The 15,059-nt window shown below is 46.4% G+C and overlaps 1 pseudogene; it reads right to left on the reverse strand.

The window, feature by feature from the left end:
• Nucleotides 1-15,059, reverse strand: part of LOC120381541 — a 682,838-nt pseudogene that overhangs the window by 136,698 nt on the left and 531,081 nt on the right.

Below are 15,059 nucleotides of genomic sequence, written 5' to 3' on the forward strand. Positions count from 1 at the left end.
TGGAAACATTCCCTTTGGGTCTTCCTGATAACGTCCCATGTGGTGCTCCTTGTTCAGCATCTTCCTGCTGGGGTTTCTGCTCCTCATTCTCACGCACCATCCCATCGCCGGATGGGAGACAGAGAGAATCCAGACATAGGTCACTCCCTGTGCCTGAGAGAAAGGAAATCTCAGAGACAGGAATTTTAAAAGGGATGAACAAACCAAAATATGTGCAGGAGAGATCAAAGTTATCAGGAGCTGATTTTCCCCAGAGGAGAGAGGAAGGGATCAGTTTTGGTCTGCATTTCACCAGAACATGGAGGGGGGAAAGTGGGATCAGGTAGGGATCTGCTCCCAGTTGTTAGTCAGGATAGGTGGGAAGCCATGAGTGACATCTGCCTAATTATTCCACATCTGCAGGGAACAATCCTGAACTTGGAGAGCTCACAAGATCTTTGTAGGGCATCCCGAATGTTTTCTGTATTCACGGACAGTTTTTGACTTGCTTTAACCAAGTCCTCACCTGTGCAGACAGCTCTTGGAAGCACTTCTTTCTCAGAACCCTGGAGGTCCAGGACCCACGGCTCTTCCTCGTTCAAGCTGTGAGACCACATCAGGTTTGGAATTTAGAAACCCTAAGCCAGACAAAGAAAACAAGGGAGGTCGGTGGAATTTGTGGGATACTTGTCACAAAGAATAGTCCATGGTTTTAAGCTCAGATCATTTTTAAGCAGTAACATCCCAAGACCAGCTTCCTTGGCTCCAAGTGGCAGGAGAGTTATTATTATTATTAATCATACGCATTACCTTAGTGCCTAAGGACCAACTAACAGTGTGTCTCCATTGTGCTAGGCACAGTACAAATGCAGAATAGTAGATGGCCCATGCTCTGAAGAATTTACAGTCTAAATAGACAAGACAGACACAGCATGGGGGAAGGGGTAGAACCCTCTGTTAGAATGGCGATATTCAGGCCTGCCTGCAAAGCCTTCCCCACACACTTAGGTGTATTTTTATCACTTAGCTAGTTAGAGGAGTATGAAAACAAAGAATCAAAATCACAGTGTGCCTGTGTCTGGGCCTTCTCTCACTAGGATAGCCTGAGGCCTTGTTCTTAGGCTAAGGCCTTTGGCTAAGCAGCAGGGGCAGCCATAAGCTGGGAAGCGAAGGGTCACATCCTCACATCCCAAACCAGTCACACTGAAATAAGGTGCTATTGGGCTGTTAGGAAGACAGTCCTGTCTGGATCTTAAGATGGTTAAAGAAACCTTAATTTGATAGCATTCTGTCTGGCAAGAAATCACTTATATCTATGGTTGTGGTTGTGAAACCCTCATTTCTGTATTGCTTTATCTTTATGGCCACCACTTTTACATTGTTAATCAGTCTGGTTCTCTAATTGTTTCTCTCTCCTGTATAATTAATGTTGCCAGGTGTAAGTTAATTAGGGTAGTGGTTTATAATTGGTTAGAGCAGGAGTAGGCAACCTATGGCGGCACACGAGCTGATTTTCAGTGGCACTCACTCTGCCCAGGTCCTGGCCACCGGTCCAGAAGGCTCTGCATTTTAATTTAATTTTAAATGAAGCTTCTTAAACTTTTTTAAAACCTTACTGACTTTACATACAATAGTTCAATTATGTATTATAGACTTATAGAAAGAGACTTTCTAAAAACGTTAAAATGTATTATTGGCACATGAAATCTTAAATTAGAGTGAATAAATGAAGACTCAGCACACCACTTCTGAAAGGTGGCCGACGCCTGGGTTACAGAATTATGTCACAATATGTTAGAATTGGGTAGTTAAATTTCAGCACAATTACTGGTTAAGGTATAGCTGAGAATTTTACTCTATAAATGGGGTCAAACTGGAGGAAGGAAATTGGAATAATAGAATATCAGGGTTGGAAGGGACCTCAGGAGGTATCTAGTCCTACCCTGCTCAAAGCAGGATCAATCCCCAACTAAATCATCCCAGCCAGGGCTTTGTCAAGCCTGATCTTAAAAACCTCTAAGGAAGGAGATTCCACCACCTCCGTGGGAACTCATCCCAGGGCTTCACCACCCTCCTAGTGAAATAGTGTTTCCTAATATCCAACCTAAACCTCCCCATTGCAACTTGAAATCATTACTCTTTGTTCTGTCATCTGCTACCACTGAGAACAGTCTAGGCCTGGTCTACACTGGGGAGTTCGATCTAAGGTGCGCAACTTCAGCTACGCGAATAGCATAGCTGAAGTCGAATACCTTAGTTCGAATTACTTACCCGTCCTCACGCCGCGAGATCGACGTCCGCGGCTCCCCATCGACTCCGCCACCACCGTTCGCGGTGGTGGAGTTCGAGTCGACAGGAGCGTGTTCGGAGTTCGATATCGCGTCTAGATGAGACGCGATATATCGAACTCCGAGAAATCGATTGTTACCTGCCGATCCGGCGGGTAGTGAAGACGCACCCTAGATCCATCCTCTTTGGAGCCCCCTTTCAGATAGTTGAAAACAGCTATCAAATCCCCCCTCATTCTTCTCTTCTGCAGACTAAACAATCCCAGTTCCCTCAGCCTCTCCTCAGAAGTCATGTGTTCCAGTCCCCTAACCATTTTTGTTGCCCCCCGTTGGATGCTTTCCAATTTTTCCACATCCTTCTTATAGTGTTGGGCCCAAAACTGGACACAGTGCTCCAGATGAGGCCCCATGAATGTTGAATGTTGGTTAGGGGGAGAACGGGAACAGGGACACAGGCCAGGCTCTGCGGCATCAGAGCTGGGAAGGGAACACTGGGGAACACACTGTATCGGCGTATAGAGATAAGCCCGACTGGTGTGAAGGGCTTCGGAATATGTAATCTTCCCATTACACTCAGCCAGCACCACCTCCCGGCACCTTGAGAACTTCTTGTATTTTCTCCTCGTCTCTCACAGCCTCCTACCTCCCTGCTGCTTCTTAGCTCTAAGCCTGCACACACCCGCCCCATGTCCTGGCATATCTACTACCCCCCGTCTCCGTCCCTCCCACGGCTCGCTTATCCCTTCACCCATGGGATCCTGAACGGCAACATTACACACTCTCCTAAAAGAGCTCATCTGACTGCCACACAAGCCATGCATGAGTCACACACCTATTTACTCAATTTAGAATTCTACAGGCAGCATATTTTCCTCTTAAAATGAGGAAAAGGCATGAAAGCTACAGTGATTAATATAGTTACTAATGTAGCTAATGAGGATACATTCAATGCAATTTTAAAATGACTGACAGCACCAAAAAGGCACATGTCCAAAAATGATTCTCGTGGGTGGGTGTTACGGCAAAACGGGGGGGGGGGGCAAGGAAACTTGTCAAAACTTATATGACGAATAAAGGTATAAAGTTATTACTACTCAGGTTCTTCAGAGACCCCACAGGTTCTAATAACCCAGGGGACAGGACTCCTTACCCAGCGAGGTCACCGTCTCATAGTTCTCCTGCATGACATCCCTGTAGAGGGCTCTCTGAAAAGGGTCCAGCAGAGCCCATTCCCCCTTGGTGAAATACACAGCCACCTCCTCGAAAGTCACCAACTCCTGAAAGAGCAAGAGTCCAACACTCAGTACCTGCTGCCCGGTCACAACCCCACTATTCACGGAACAGCGGCACCAGGTAAATGGAAGCCCGGGAGGCACATGTTAACAGAGTCCCACCCCACCTTACCTAGAACAGACAGGCGGCATCAGAGGGTAGAAAGAGAAAACCATTGTGTCTCCCAGCTGACAGACGGAGGCAGGGTCTTCACATTTATCACATAGCTACTAGCCAGAGCTTGATATAGGAGATGGGGCTGGCTCTGGACCCTACTAAAGGCTCCCTGGTAGGAAACACTCTCCAAATAAAATATAAGGAAGAAAAGGGAAGTCAGTAGTAAAGAATATTAGTTAGAACAGGGGTAGGCAATCTATTAGCAAGAATTTTTAATGAATCGGTAAACTCAGGGGTTGTACTGTATGACTGGAGAATTGCTAACATAGTTCCTATTTTTAAGAAAGGAAAAAAAAAGTGATCCGAGTAACTATAGGCCTGTTAGTTTGACATCTGTAGTATGTAAGGTCTTGGAAAAAATTTTGAAGGAGAGGGTAGTTAAGGACATTGAGGTCAATGGTAATTGGGACAAAATACAACATGGTTTCACAAAAGGTAGATCGTGCCAAACCAACCTGATCTCCTTCTTTGAGAAAGTAACAGATTTTTTTAGACAAAGGAAATGCAGTGGATCTAATTTACCTCGATTTCGGTAAGGCATTTGACACGGTTCCACATGGGGAATTATTAGTTAAATTGGAAAAGATGGGGATAAATATGAAAATTGAAAGGTGGATAAGGAACTGGTTAAAGGGAAGACTACAACGTGTCATACAGAAAGGTGAACTGTCAGGCTGGAAGGAGGTTACTAGTGGAGTTCCTCAGGGATCAGTTTGGGGACCAATTTTATTTAACCTTTTTATTACTGACCTTGGCACAAAAAGCGGGAATGTGCTAATAAAGTTTGCGGATGACACAAAGCTGGGAGGTATTGCTAACACAGAGAAGGACCGGGATATCATACAGGAAGATCTGGATGACCTTGTAAACTGGAGTAATAGTAATAGAATGAAATTTAATAGTGAAAAGTGCAAGGTCATGCATTTAGGGATTAATAACAAGAATTTTAGTTATAAATTGGGGACGCATCAGTTGGAAGTAACAGAGGAGGAGAAGGACCTTGGAGTATTGGTTGATCACAGGATGACTATGAGCCGCCAATGTGATATGGCCATTAAAAAAGCTAATGCGGTTTTAGGATGCATCAGGAGAGGTATTTCCAGCAGAGATAAGGAGGTGTTAGTACTGTTATATAAGGCACTGGTAAGACCTCATCTGGAATAGTGTGTGCAGTTCTGGTCTCCCATGTTTAAGAAGGATGAATTCAAACTGGAACAGGTTCGGAGATGGGCTACTAGGATGATTCGAGGAATGGAAAACCTGTCTCATGAAAGGAGACTGAAAGAGCTTGGCTTGTTTAGCCTAACCAAAAGAAGGTTGAGGGGGGGATATGATGGCTCTTTATAAATATATCAGAGGGATTAATATTAGGGAGGGAGAGGAATTATTTAAGCTTAGTAACAATGTGGACACAAGAACAAATGGATATAAACTGGACACTAGGAAGTTTAGACTTGAAATTAGACGAAGGTTTCTAACCATTAGAGGAGTGAAGTTCTGGAACAGCCTTCCAAGGGGAGTAGTGGGGGCAAAAGACATATCTGGCTTTAAGACTAAGCTTGATAAATTTATGGAGGGGATGGTATGATGGGGTAGCCTAATTTTGGCAATTAATTTGGCAATTGATCTTTGATTATCAGCAGGTAAGTATGCCCAGTGGTCTGTGATGGGATGTTAGATGGGTTGGGATCTGAGTTATGGCAGAGAATTCTTTCCTGGGTGCTGGCTGGTGAGTCTTGCCCACATGCTCAGGGTTTAACTGATCGCCATATTTGGGGTCGGGAAGGAATTTTCCTCCAGGGCAGATTGGCAGAGGCCCTGGAGGTTTTTCGCCTTCCTCTGCAGCATGGGGCACGGGTCTCTGCAGCTTGAGGTCTTCAAACCACAATTTGGGGACTTCAATAACTCAGACATAGGCATGGGGTTTGTTATAGAAGTGGATGGGTGAGATTCTGTGGCCTGCATTGTGCAGGAGGTCAGACTAGATGATCATAATGGTCCCTTCTGACCTTAAAGTCTATGAGTCTATGGCACGGGTGCTGAAGGCAGCATGCAAGCTGATTTTCAGTGGCACTCACAATGCCCGGGTCCTGGTCACCAGTCCGGGGGGCTCTGCATTTTAATTTAATTTTAAATGAAGTTTCTTAAACATTTTAAAAACCTTATTTACTTTACATACAACAATAGTTTAGTTACATATTATAGACAGAGAAAGATCTTCTAAAAATGTTAAAATGTATTACTGGCACTCAAAACCTTAAATTAGAGTGAATAAATGAAGACTTTGAAAGGTTGCTCAGCCCTGAGTTAGAAGGTCAGAATTGTAGAAAATTGGTAAGGGAAGCTATCAGAAATCAATGACCAATCAATGAAAATAAGAAGGAAGTTTTGAAAAGTATATTAATCCTAACAATGGTAGTGATAAATTACTAGACGGAAATGGCAGAATTATCAAAAATAATGCAGAAGAGGTAAAAGTCCTCAATAAATATTTCTCTCCTGGATTTGGAGAAAAACAGATGCTGTACTCGTATCATAAGATGTTGACGCTGACACTCTTTCCATTCCAACAAGAACTCACAAGGACATTAAACAGCAGCTATTACAGTTAGACATGTTTAAATAAGCAGGTCCACATAACTTGTATCCAAGAGTTTTAAAGACCTGGTGGAGGAGCGTGGTGGACTATTAATGTTGATTGTAATTAGGACTTGGAACACTGGGGAATTCCAGAAGACTGGAATAAAGCTAATGCTGTGCCAATACTAAAACGTGTAAAAGAGATGACCCAGCTAATTACAAGAGTGTCAGTCTGATATCAATACTGAGCAAAATAATGCAGCAGTCGATACTGGATTTCGTTAATAAAGAATTAAAGGAAGGTAATATAATTAGTACCTATTAACAAAGATTTAGAGAAAATAGATCCTATCAAACTAACTGGATATCCTTATTAGATGAGATCAAAAGTTTGGTTGCAGCTAATATTATTGATGTAATACCATATTGTACCGAGTATAGGCGCACTTTTTCCCTAATGTAAGTCTTTAAACTAGGGGTGCGGCCTACAATCAGGACGATACGGTAATTTCAGAGCAAAGGGTCCGGCCGGTCGGCGCGGTTCCTTCCCCGGCCCCCAGGGTCTGGCCGGGCGGCGTGGTTCCTGCCCTGGGGTCCGGCCCCCGGGGTCCGGCCGGGCGGCGTGGTTCCTGTCCCGGAGTCCGGCCGGGCGGCGTGGTTCCTGCCCCGGGGTCCGGCCGGGCGGCGCGGTTCCTGCCCCGGGGTTTGGCCCCCGGGTCCGGCCGGGCGGCGCGGTTCCGGCCCCGGCCCCCGGGGTCCGGCCGGGTGGCGTGGTTCCTGCCCCGACATCGGCCAGGTGGCTCCGGTTCCAGCCCCAGCCCAGCTGGGCCCCACCTCCAGGCAGCACGGTAAGGAGCAGGTGTTGGATAGAGGGCAGGGAGTTGGGGTGGATTAGTGTCAGAGCGGTCAGAGGGCAGGGAACAGGGGATTGAACGGGGCAAGGATCCCAGGGGCAGTCAGGAAGGAGCAGGGGTAGGATGGGGCGGTGGGGGCAGTTAGGGGCAGGGATTCCAGGGACAGTCAGGGGACAGAGAGAAGGGGTGGTTGGATGGGGTGCGGGTCCCGGGATGCCATCAGGAATGAGAAGGGGTTGGATGGGGTGGCAAGGGGCAGACAGGGGCAGGAAAGAGGGGTGGATAGGGCACGGGTCGGGGGCGGGGCCTGTCAAGGAACATGGGGGGGGTTGGATGGGGCAGGAGTCCCCGGGGGGGGGGGGATGACCCCTCCTGGGGTGAGGAGGAGGAGGAGGGAACCGGTTGTTAGTACCGGTATTTTGGCAGCTCATCACTGGTGGGAAGATTAGAAAGAAGTGGATCAGGAGAATGATGAAGAAAACAGTGGGAGTGATGTAGAAAGCATTGGAAGTAGTGATGAAAACCTGAGCAGATACCGGTATTGATGGAGAGACAGGCAGTGAAAGTGACTAAAATTTCTCAGAGGGATGACTTAAGAACATTTGCTAATGTTTTGATTGTTGTGCAGGGGAGAGGGTGAGAACTGTTCCCTCAGTCTCCTTGTTGTCCATTCCTTTTCCCTTCTTTATTTACAGTATAACTACAAAATAGTTTTCAATATTTCTGAGTATATAACATATGCCGTCAAAAGCAGGACTACCAAAAGTGTTAAAAGTGTTAAAAATACTGGTACATGTCTTCCTATTCATTAAATAAAATACTGTTTTACTGTTCTACTAATGTGTATATTTTCTTTAAGTTAAAAAAAGTTAAAAATTTTTTTTTTTAAAATAGCACCAAACTTTAAGGGTGCGGCTTATAATCAGGAGCAGCCAATACTCGGAACAATACGGTATATCTAGACTTCTGTAAGGCATATGACTTGATTCAGCACAATATTTTGACTAAAAAACTAGAATGATACAAAATAAACACAACATACATTAAATAGATTAAAAACTGGGATTGTAAATGGGGAACCATGGTCGAGTGGATTTACTTCTAGCAGGTTCCCACAAGGATTGCTTTTTCCCCGTGTGCTATTTAACATTCTTATCAATGACCTAGAACAGAATATAAAATCATCACGGATAAAGTTTGCAGTATCACAAAGATTGCGGGTGGGGGTAACTAATGAAGTGCCAGTAGATTCAGGCTCCAGCACTGGAAGTTGTCCCAGCCCTGGCTGGAGGGTTATTTCCTGTTCCACAAAGAGGGGAAGTTCCATTCCCAACTCCTATGCCTTGAAATTAGGCCCTATCTGACACTACACCCCATATTAAGCATAGTGGTATAGTTATAATATGATTAGGACATAATTATGAAGCATTTTGTGCAAGATGCGTCATGTGCTGAATATGATTATCCCATTTGTGTGCATGGATCATGTTTGTATTTGAAGTTATGGATATTGACTCTGTATCTGTATTCCAAATGTGCTTACTCTGGGTAACACCCACAACGAGCCTTTCAGGTACAACAATGAAGAAGCCAGACACTGCTGATGGCTCATCAACAAAGACAATGGACTGTGGAAGAGCTTTGCCTTCCTGTGATTGTTTCAGCCAGCCTATGAATCATGGCTACTATGACTCAGCAGGACATGCTAGGACATGTGACTAGACCACATGACAACGAACTCCATTTTGGTACCTGTATTTTTCCACAAACTGGACTGGGAACTTAGTTTGGAACAAATGGTTCCACAATATGGAAAAGCTACATAAGGTGGGGTGTGACATCATCTCTTGGCCTCATTCCCACAAGAGAACTCCTGGAAACACCTGAGGAACAAAGACTGAACTGGGGGAACTGCTGCTCCCAGGGTAAAGGGATTTCTAGCTTGTGTATGGAAACTTGGTGGACTGCTTATACCATCAGTCAGGGTGAGAAATTGCTAATTCAAATTCTATCCATCTAGTATGTTAGGCTTAGTTTGAGTTTTTGGTTATCTGCTAAGTAATCTGCTTTGATCTGTTTGCTATCACTTAGAATTGTTGGGATACGTTAGGGTTCAGTAAAACAGCTGGGAAGCTGCTAATGTGCTGACATGCATTGGGGACAAAGGCATAAGCAGGCAGGAATTCTTTGCTTAACAAATAAGTTGCCATATTTTTCCTTTCTCTGTTGCTTGTAAGAATTGACATTGATGCAGCTGCATAAGAAATGTAGTTGCTGGAATGAATGTCCTTTGTGTGAAAGAAAGTAAAAGAAATGTTATCTCCCCCTCCCTTCCTTTCCCAGCTACATAAACAAGCCCTGGCTTATGGCCCCTTCCTCCCTCCCTGAGAACTGCTCATTGACCCTTCCTCCATACCCTGAGAACTGCTGTTTAGGGAAATTTGTGGCAACACGTTATTGCAAAGAACGGTATTTTCAAAGTAAAAACGCCTCTATGATACTGTGACAGTGGATAGGGGTGGGTATACTAATTGTATTAGCGTTTCTACTACTTAATAAGGGGTTTTGGGGTGTTGTAACGGATGTAGGTGTTTATATACAAACTTGGATAAAAGGCGTGTGATGTAGCTAATCCAGTGCTTACTCGATAGTTGGGTCAATGGGAACAAGTAACGCAATAAAGAAGCCTGTATTCATATCCGCCTCTGGATCAACCGGCTCCTTTTTTGTTCTAACAATAATTACTTAAAATCTACTTTTCTGCCATTAATAAACTTGTTTTATGCTTTATCTTAATCAGTGCATTTTGAGTGAAATGTTTGGGGAAAAGCTGAGCTTGGTTAGCACAGGCTTGTTGTGCACATCTTTCCCATATCGAGGGGAAGGCGAACTATATTAATGAGCTTACATGATACAGATCCCTGTGCACTATAAGATGGTATAATTCTGAATTTATACTATAGCAGGTGTGCAAGGCTGGGGAGCTGGGAAATTGGCTGTCGTCGTCTATCTGTCCTTGAGTGGCTCAGGTAAAGCACTCAGGTAGCTTAGTTGGCTGCATGGTGCCACCTGCTGTCGTGTTGGGTGATAACAGGGCCTGGAGAGGCTGGCAGAATCTCCAGCAAAACAGTGTGAAAAGGGCCAGCCCAGCTTGAGGGTTAGAGGACACAGCAGTTCCCAGAAGCCCCCCAGACTGCACCCCGGGGTGACAACCCATCACACCCTAGAGTACACAAGTCTCAGCAGGTTTGTCACATCCTGTCCCCTCCCTTTCTCCACCCGAGATATTTCCTGCCTCCCACCACCTCCAGCAACTCCTACCCTCCTATGCACGTACTGCTCCTCTCCCTCCAAGCAGAACCCACCACCAGCTCCCTGATACCTTACCTGAGCCAGCTCCATTGCAGCCATTTCCTTCCCTCTGGGAGGATGAAATGATCTGGAGCAAAACGTGGACGTTAATCTGTAGCCTGCCATGACGAGAAGGGCAATGTGAGAGAATGCAGAGGGGGCTTTTGTCCATTCCACATGCTGATTCCCCCCCCCCCTGATTTTTCCGTTAATGGACACTCTAGGTTCTGCCATACTGTGAAGCACAGAGTGACCTTATTCCAGTACAGGCCTAGCCCCCTCCCACCAGGGTGTAACCCTCTGAGACATGGTGAAACCCTCCCAGTAACATCCTCTGTTATACTTACCAAGTTTGCAGACAATACCAAGCTGGGAGGGGTTGCAAGTGCTTTAGAGGATAGGCCAGGGAGGGAGAGCTCAGTGGTTTGAGCATCAGCCTACTAAACCCAAGGCTGTGAGTTCAATCCTTGAGGGGGCCATTTAGGGATTTGGGGCAAAAATCTGTCTGGGGATTTGTCCTGCTTTGAGCAGGGGATTGGACTAGATACCTCCTATGGTCCCTTCCAACCCTGATATTCTATGATTAAAATTCAAAATGATCTGGAGAAAAGGCTTGAAGTAAATAGGATGAAATTCAATTAGGACAAATGCAAAGTGCTTCATTTAGGAAAGAACAATCAGGTGCACACGTACAAAATGGGAAATTCCTGCCCAGGAAGGAGCACTGCGGAAAGGGAGCTGGGGGCCATAGTGGATCACAAGCTAAGTATAAGTCAACAGTGCAAACGGGCAAACATCATTCTGGGATGTATTTGAGGGAGTACTGTAAGCAAGACACAAGTAGTAATTCTTCCACTCCACTCTGTGCGGATTAGGCCACAACTGGAGTACTGTGTCCATTTGTGGGGGCCACATATGAGGAAAGATGTGGACAAATTGGAGAAAGTCCACAGAAGAGCAACAAAAATGATTAAAGGTCTAGAAAACATCACCTATGAGGGAAGATTGAAAAAAACTGGGTTTGTTTAGTATGGAGTAGAGAGGACATGATAATAGTTTTCAAGTACATAAAAGGTTGTTACAGGGATGTGGAAGAAAAAAATGTTCTTAACCTCTGAGGATAGGACAAGAAGTAATGGCCTTAAATTGCAGCAAGGGCAATTTAGGATGGAGATTAGGAAAAAACTTCCTAACTGTCAGAGTGGTTAAACTCCAGAACAAATAGCGTGGGGAGGTTGTGGAATCTCCATCATGGGGGATTTTTAAGAGGAGGCTGGACAAACACCTCAGGGATGGTCTAGATAATACTTAGTCCTGCCTTGAGTGCAGGGGACTGGACTAGATGACCTTCCAAAGTCCCTTCCAGTTCTATGATTCTATGAACCAAAGGCCAGAGAAGAGCAGAATCAAAGGAGTCACTCTGGGGATTCTCCCTGTCACTGTCCCCAAGGCAGCTCTCTCAGGTTAACTAAGTTGTTTGATGCTTTAGCCTTTGTAGAGTCTCTCCTGGCAGTGCCCCCTTCATGGGCCGGGCCTAGTTTTAGCTTTTGACAAGTGTGACCCCGGGGGCTCTGAGACTGGGCCTTCTTGCCTCAGCACATCTTGTTCCTTTCTGTGGCTCCCCAGTGAGACCCAATAAGTAGATACTCCTCATACAGACTGTGAACATAAGAACATAAGAGCTGCCCACTGCATCAGACCAATGGTCCGTCTAGCTCAGTGACCAATGCCAGGTGCTTCAGAGGGAATGACCAGAACAGGGAATCCTCAAATGATCCATCCCCCGTCGCCCATTCCCAGCTTCTGGCAAACAGAGGCTAGAGACACCATCCCTGCCCAGCCTGCCTGTGACACTGGCAGATGAGGTGTTAGCTCTTGCAAAAGCCCCCATGTCTTCATTGAACAGGGACAAACGCATAGCTGGAATCAGTCTGACTCACCTGTGTTAGTATTAGGTATTAGGATTATAAGAATGCGCTTACACTTCATTTTTCAGAGTAGCAGCCGTGTTAGTCTGTATCCGCAAAAAAAACAGGAGTACTTGTGGCACCTTAAAGCTCATACTAAAATAAATTTGTTGGTCTTTAAGGTGCCACAAGTACTCCTGTTTTCTTACACTTCATTGAATGCTTGTGAGTTGCTGCCTGGGTTAATATCTGACTAGTTGCATTGTGAGCCTCCGTGGCTCTGTAAATCACCAGACAGGAGAGAGACTTTACCTAGATGACGTGCTGATTGGCAACCAAATGCATTACACCCTGCCTGGCAGGAAAGGTTCATCAACACCAGATAGACTATTATGCGATGTGAAAGATGACAAAAGACTGTTGTTGTGCTCTTCACTTCCCATTAGCTGACTTTGCAGCTCAGAGCACATGGCAGGAAGGGGATAAAGCCCCATACAGAAGGAACTGATTATCCGTATGCTGCTTGGACTCTGGGGGGCAAAGTTTCTAGGCATAATCAAGAGATCCCCAGCTGATTAGCCTGGGTTAGTCTTAAGGAAGATATAGGGCTTGCTTATTATAGAAACTTCTATTACCTTTTGAAATTTAAGACTGTAACTCGTCTGCATCTATAGGATTACCTGCTTTAACTTCGTAAACAACTCTCCTTTCCTTTTAAATAAATCTTAATACAGGTTATTACAGGACTGGCTACAAGAGTTGTCTTTGTTGTGAGATCTAAGATTCAATTGACCTCAGTAAGTGACTGGTCCTTTGGCATGAGGTCAGGCTTGACAAAGCCCTGGCTGGGATGATTTAGTTGAGGATTGGTCCTGCTTTGAGCAGGGAGCTGGACTAGATACCTCCTGAGGTTCCTTCCAGCCCTGAGATTCTAGGATTCTATGACTGGCAGTAACCTGAACATTGCTGTGATTCGTGGGGTAAGACAGTGGTTCTCAACTAGGGGTCCTGGGCCCCCTGGGGGCCACTAGCAGGTTTCAGGGCAGGGGCCAAGCAAGGGCAGCATTAGACTCACTGAGGCCCAGGGCAGAAAGCTCCAGTCCCAGCACATGGGGCTGAAGTCCAGGGCCCTGAGCCCCACCACCTGGGGCTGAAGCCAAAGCCTGAGCAATGTAGATTTGTGGGGTCCCTGTGGCACGGTGCCCCGAGAGAGGAAGAAAGTGCCCTGAGGACGCAGCCAGAGGGCTGAGCCCTGACACACGACTGGCTCAGAGGGTCTCTGCAGTCAGGAAGGGCTCGCAGCGAGGGAAGCCTGGCAACTGATGGCTGGAGGGGTGAAGAGGTTTGGGGTATGGTGGGGGAAGAAGCGTCTGGGACTGGATAACCTGGGGCTGGGCAGTCTCCATAGGGGACACTTGCTCCTCCTGTGCCCTTTCCACACCCTCTTGCGAGTCGAGAATGACCACCCTGTCCCCACCCCAGAGGCAGCCGTGTCTCAGGACTCTCCCCAGTTGCACCCACTAACTCTCCTCCCATTTGGGGTACAGCTCGGGGCAACAAATTCCCACCAAGATGAACCCAGCTGGCTGCTGCCTGTTCTGGTGCCACAGGGGCCTCTGGTGGGTGAAAGGCAGAACTGCAGCACTTCTCAGGCAGAACGTATCTTCTTCAAGCCAAAAAAAAGAAATTCTGCGCTGGACGTGAATTCTGTGCATACAAAGCGGTGCAGAATTCCCACACGAGTAACTCACACCTGGCACAAACACAACCTGCTCACTCCCATCTCTTCTCCCTGTGTGTCGAATCCCAGAGCTGCTGCTGTCATTAATGCACACAGGCTTTCACTCCCGTTAGTGCTGGCAAGATCCAATCCAGTGACAGGACTGAACCCTTATTTTCCTATCAGATGAGACAGTCTCAGCTGAGGGGGAGGTGAGATGGAGAGGGGGTACAGAGGGGAAAGTTGTTGTACCCATGTTGGTCCCAGGATAGCAAAGAGGTATTTTTAATTGGTTCTAAAACAATTACCTCCCCCACCTTGTCTCTCCAAGAGATCTGAAAGTGGCAGGAGGAGACAAACAGGAAGACAGAGCTCAGGACTCTAAACCAAACATTTCAAACCCCTGGAAGAAACTACATTTCCCTTCTGCCCCTGGGTATGTTTGTATCCTCTATGAGGGACCACCCCATTCCCCTCACAGCAGCAACGGGAGACTGCAGCCAGCCCCAGATGGTCTTTCCCAATCCTGGAATGTTTGTTGTCACAAAGATTGTGTGTGGTGGGTGTACGGGCTGGGGACAGCCGGACTGATCTGCAGATTGGAAAGTCAGGGCAACTCTAGCACAGCTTGGGAGCTGTGGGCAGGGGGAGCAGTTCTAGAGCTGGGCCTCTGTCCTCTCTAGCTCCCATGGCAGATGGCTCTGGCAGCATCAAGTGGGTCCATCACTGCAGGGGAAGGTGGGGTAGTGTCTGAGATCAGGGTGAGAATTGCTCAAGAAATGGGGGATGGAATTCACCTCCCCACCCCTCTGCAGAGCTCAGCAACTAGGGCTTTATCCAGTGAAGTGAAATTCACTCTGGGTGACTTTGAGTCAGCCACTGAAAGATCCTTGTGCCTTCGGTTCCACACTGGCCACAGGAGTTGACTAGT

This window comes from Mauremys reevesii, linkage group 14 (genome assembly GCF_016161935.1).
Source record: "Mauremys reevesii isolate NIE-2019 linkage group 14, ASM1616193v1, whole genome shotgun sequence".
In the NCBI taxonomy this organism is placed as follows: domain Eukaryota; kingdom Metazoa; phylum Chordata; order Testudines; family Geoemydidae; genus Mauremys; species Mauremys reevesii.